General features: G+C 44.5%; 1 protein-coding gene across 4 annotated transcripts in view; it reads left to right on the top strand.

Annotated features, from left to right (window-relative positions):
- Window positions 1-6,000, top strand: part of SLCO2B1 (solute carrier organic anion transporter family member 2B1) — a 179,851-nt gene that overhangs the window by 137,469 nt on the left and 36,382 nt on the right. The gene's annotated exons all lie outside the window — the stretch shown is intronic.

Below are 6,000 nucleotides of genomic sequence, written 5' to 3'. Positions count from 1 at the left end.
GTAGGAAGAGTGGAGGAGGTCGGCAAGTTAGCAGGGGGTGGGGTAGGCTTCCCTGAAGAGATGGGTTTTCAGGGTGCGCCTAAAGGAGAGGAGATTAGGTGATAATCTGATGGGTTGGGGCAGGGAGTTCCAGAGGATGGGTGACACCCTGGAGAAGTCCTGGAGGCGGGTATGGGAGGAGGAGACCAGGGAACTAGAGAGAAGGAGGTCTTGTGAGGAGCGGAGTGTGCGTGTTGGGTGGTACTTGGATATTAGGTCGGTGATGTAGTTCGGGGCAGTATGTTGGACAGCTTTGTAATGTAAATGCTTATACAGTATATCGTCTCATAAAGAAAACAACTTGTTATATGCTTTATTAAGGATTAAATGACAATATTAGGTGCTTATATGCTAATGTTAGGTTCTTTTATATAACTGGCTCACATGCTAGAAATTGCTGTGAAAAAGGATGTTATTGGATCCAGTTGTTGTCTCTTCTTCTTGATCCTGTTGTGCAATTTTAAGATATAGTTAGTCTCCATGCCCTGCAGCAGAGCACTTCAGAGTCTGGGTCATGGTCAAGGTGTTCCAAAATAACAGAAATCAATATCTCTTGTAATTGTTATATGTCTTACTTGTACAAATTCTCAAGTGAATGTGCTAAAATGTAAAACATTTATATTCTGGAGGTTGCATGTGGCGGCTGTCCAGATTAAAGCCTAGAATCCTGGATTTCTGTGAAGACTTGAGGTCTTGGTACTCTGTCCTGTTCTATCTCTGCCTTCTGCTCTTCACTTTTACTTTGTACATAGACACAGACAGGGTGCTCAGTCACAGATAGGGCATTGTCCTGAGTGAGTGAATTTTCTGCTGGAGTGTGAAGCAGCAGTTGAACACAGCCGTTTAGCTAAAGCAGGATAACTCAAGTAGCAAGAAGATACAACAAAGAACTTTACTGCATGCTGGATGGACTGCGAACAAATCACCCTGGGAAACATCTCCTACAAGTCTGATTCCCACTTCATCTACCTTTTAATATGCCGCCTCTGTGATGATTGCGGCGTCAGACCCCAGCCCTTCTCACTAAACTTGTGACCGAAGGACTAGCCAATCTAAAACCACAATGTCATGTGCGTAACAATGCCATGCCCAGCTGCACCCTGCACACAGATTTTCCAGCTAATGGACCACAATCTGTGTACCTGCAGCCTGAGCGCGATTGTTACTGGGTCAGGTTAACTACGCAATTAACCCTTCACACTGCCACCACCTCCTTTTTGTACAGAGAAAGAGGAAACTCGGCAATATTAGCAATAACACTATGATGGTTGAATAATCGTCTGTATACCACTGTCACCGCAGGCAGGTTATACAGAGGGTCAAACACACACAGTAGCGCTCTTCAGCGGCAGGAATTTGTAGTTGGCATTAAAGAGCTTTAGAAACAGTTCAATGCTTCAGAAAGTAAGATTTATTACTAAAAGGTCAAAAGGGTGCAATAAAAATATTTACAGAAAAAGATGTAGCCAATATATATATAAATATACAGAGAACAATAATACAGCAAAGAGATAACAGAAAGAAGTTAGAGGGTTAAAGTACTTGTCACATGTCCTGGGTTAAGCAGCTTGAAGTTTCGTGAGCCAAAAGGATGCTTTGATCTCCCACTGTTAGTTTTGATGTTAAAAGCCTGGAGACCTTCAACTCTCACACACACCTCAACTCAGCCTAGCTTTTCTAACAAATCCACAGGGTGTCTCCCTGGAGCAGTAACCCAATCATCTCATTTGGGGAGGAAAGTGTAGGTGGAGACCTAAGTTATAACCAGAAACTCTCATAGCTTATATTTTGACCCATACCTTTTCCTAGGTACATGTAACATTCCACCCACTGGTAGATTAATATGCAGAATCGTCTGCTGAATGTCTGCATATGAAATATGACATACCTGCTGGGACGGTTAAGGAGATTTTATTTTCTGCTCTCCTATTGGTAATATACCAAACAATTTGTATTAACGTGACCAATCTGAATATATGCCTGGTTTTTATGTAAGTCTCTCATATTCCAAGATATGAAATCATAGGGGAAATAGATGTTGAATGTGGTGTCTTGTTTTATGACTTCTCTGGAATGTCTTTGAACTCCCTTGAAGGACTTGGTTTACGCTTTTACGATATCCCAGATTGCACAGCTACCAGACAGCTAGGCCCCAGCTCTGTTGGGGGTTTTATAGCTCAGAGCTCTCCTGCTGTGCCTGGTTTGCCTGTGACCTCTGTTATCACCCAGACCACATGCCACTCAACAGCGAGGGAGGGGGTATGATTGGAGGAGAAAGCCTGTTTGGGAGGGAGAGAGATGAGACAACATGGAAGGGTTCTTAACAAAATGGAGGACTGCGTCCATCTCTGTGGGCACAATTGCTACAGCCTCTACTCCTCCTTTTCATACAACTATCCTCTACACTCAAAATCTCATTTCTTTACCCTTATGCTCCAACCCAAAGCCTATACATCTCACCCTCACTGCTGCCATCTCCATACTACTGCTCTCATCACCTCCTGCTGATACTTTACTCACCTACTGACCCAAACACCTGGATAGGAAGGCATGTGCACTCATATACATCCCGCTCCCACCTTACTTTCCTCACCCTCCTTCTTCTTCTATCTCTACGCATCCTGGTCCTCCAGTATCTCACCCCCACACCAGGCACTCTCCTTCCTCCAGGATTAGCCGCAATCCACTCAGTTTAATCTAAATCCCTATGCTCCTAAAAACCGCCCTCCCTTTTCCATGTGCATTCTGGAATGCCCACTCTGTCTGTAAGAAGCTCACCTCTTTCCATGACCATTTTGTCTCCCGCTCCCTTAACCTACAAGCAATTACACAAGCCTGACTTTAAGCATCAGATTCTGCTTCTCCCACAGCCCTTTCCTATGGAGGCCTTCTCTGGGCTCACTCACCCAGACCCAGTGGTAGGAAAGGTGGTGGAGTTGGTTTGCTTCTATCCCCACTGAGCACCTTTCAAGTCCTCCCTAACCCTCCCTCTCTATCCGCTTCTTCTTTAAAAACTCACTGCTTTTGGCTGTTTTCTCCCATTTCTCTGAGGATTGCAGTGATCTATCGGCCTCCTAGATCAGTGTCACACTTTCTTGATGACTTCTCTGCTTGATTACCCTACTTCCTATCTTCTGAAATACCCACTATCATTCCTGGTGATTTTAAAATTCCTATTACTGTGAACAACCCGGCAACATCCCAACTCTTCAACCAACCTCATCTTTTGCCTTAACACAATGGATACAGTCCTCCACTCACTCTGATGGACACAGTCCTCCACTCACTGATGAACACAGTCCTCCACTCACTGATGAACACAGTGCTCCACTCACTGATGAACACAGTGCTCCACTCACTGATGGACACAGTCGTCCACTCACTGATGAACACAGTCCTCCACTCATTCTGATGGACACAGACCTCCACTCACTCTGATGGGAATACATTAGACCTTGTTTTCTCCCATCTTTGCACTCCCTACAACCTCACAAACACCCCCTTTCCTCTCTCTGATCACAATCTCAGCACCTTCACAGTGTCCTTGTCTTCAAACACCTATCCCTCTGAACAGCAAACAATCACCCGCAGAAACCTTCACAACTTTAAACCTTCTATTTTCCACTCTGCAACTTGACCACCCTTATGACAGAATCTCTCCCCTGTCCTGCCCTGACCTGGCTACTTCTGTCTACAACAGTTCACTTTCACCTACACTAGACTCACTTGCTCCTCTTACTACACAAAGTATCAGGCCCTGACCATTATAACCGTGGCAGACTGATGACACCAGAAATCTTAAGACATATAGTCGTGCGCTGGAGCAATTGTGGCGTAAAACCAAATCTCACCAAGCATTCACCCGATATAAATTTGCTTTCTTCACATACAATTCCTCCCTCCATGCAGCCAAAAAAGCCTATTTTGTCACTCTTATTAATACCTTGTCATCCAGTCCTCATCATCTCTTCTCTACTTTTAACTCTCTACTTTCTCCACCTCCACCCAGTACCTCACTCACTGCTTACAAGATTGCCAATCACTTCAAAAACAAGATTGCTGCAATTTGTGCGGGCACATACATCTATCCCACTTAGCATTCCTTATACTTAACCTCTCTCAATACTTTCCTCTTTTGAACTTGCTACTACTGAAGAGGTCACTAAAATTTTCTCAGAAGCCCGTCTCACTACCTGCTCCATGGATCCCGTCCCCTCACAACTACTACAGTCTTCTTCTATCCTTTGCTCCCTCACTCACATCTTCAATCTCTCCCTCCCTTCTGGCACCTTCCCCACCCCTCTAAAGCATGCACAGATCACTCCCATACTTAAAAAGCCCTCACTGGACCCCAGCAATCTGAACAATTTATGACCCATCTCCATGCTCCCGTTTACCTCTAAACTCCTAGAACGCTTAGTCTACAATCACCTGAGCTCCCACCGCACCGACAACAACCTTCTTGACCTTTTACAGTCTGGCTTTCGCTCTCTACACTCCACTGAAACTGCCCTATTAAAACTCACTAATGATCTACTAACTGCTAAAACCAATGGCCACTACTCCGTACTCATCCCAACCAATGGCCACTACTCCGTACTCATCCCAACCAATGGCCACTACTCCGTACTCTTACTACTTGACCTCTCTGTGACTTTTGATACTGTTGACCATCCCCTCCTCAAAAAAAAAAAACTCCACTCTCTTGGCCTTTGAAACTCTGCTTTCTCCTGCTTCTCCTCCTACCTACTGTATCTCAACGCTCCTTCAGTGTTACCTATAACTCTCTCTTCCTCTTTCTATAGGGGTCCCTCAAGGTTCTGTCCTTGGACCCCTTCTCTTCTCCATCTACACCTCCTCTCCTGGTCACTTGATAAACTCCCATGGCTTCACGTACCATCTCTATGCTGATGACACACAAATCTATCTTTTTACTCCTCATCTCACTAAGTGACATATCAGCATGGATATCACTCCACTTGATCAAACTAAATCTTTCTAAAACTGAGCTTATACTATTCCCCCCAGCCTGTGCCCCCTCCCCTGACTTCTCCATCAAGATCAATAATACAACCATCAGTCCCTCCCCTCATGCCAGTGTACTAGGTGTAATCCTGAACTCTTATCTGTCCTTTCAGCTCCAAATCCAATCACTGTCCAAATCTTGTAGACTTCCCCTCCGCAACATCTCCAAGATATGCCCGTTTTTAACCACCAAAATCACGAAGCAACTTATATACTCCTTTGTTATCTCTCCCCTTGACTATTGTAACTCCCTCCTCATTGGCCGACCTAATCGCAGGCAATGCCCTCTTCAGTCTATCATGAATGCTGCTGCCAAACTCATCCACCTTACCAACTGTTCTATATCTGCCAACCCTCTCTGCCAATCCCTCCACTGGCTTCCCATTGCCCAACAAATAAAATTCAAAATATTAACAATAACATATAAAGCCATTTATAACTCTGCCCAAAATTACATCACCAGTTTTGACTCCAAATATCACCCAAATTGTCCTCTCCGCTCCTCTCACGATCTCTTGCTCTCTAGTTCCCTTGTCTCCTCCTCCCATGTTCATCTCCAGGACTTCTCCAGAGCCTCTCCCATCCTCTGGAGCTCTCACCCCAATCTGTCCAACTAGCGCCTACTCTTCCCACTTTTTGGCGATCTCTGAAAACCTATTACTTCAGAGAAACCTATCCTGCCTTAACCGAATCTTCTATTTCTCCTATCAGTTCATCCCCCACAATTATTACATTTTGTAACACCTGCCCCTTCCTCTTATATTGTAAGCTCCATGGAGCAGGGCCCTCCTAACCCTCTTGTATTGAACTGTATTATTGCTGTATTGTCTTCCTTTATATTGTAAAGCGCTGAGCAAACTGTTGGCGCTATATAAATCCTGTACAATAATAATATTAACATAGTTATTTTCTTCTAAATAAACCTTCAAAGCCATT

The sequence above is a fragment of the Staurois parvus genome, unplaced genomic scaffold (genome assembly GCF_062004578.1).
Source record: "Staurois parvus isolate SC_StPar_1 unplaced genomic scaffold, SC_StPar_1.0 ptg000447l, whole genome shotgun sequence".
NCBI lineage: Eukaryota > Metazoa > Chordata > Amphibia > Anura > Ranidae > Staurois > Staurois parvus.
Note: the sequence above shows the minus strand (reverse complement) of the source record. Positions and strands in the feature narration are given on the sequence as shown.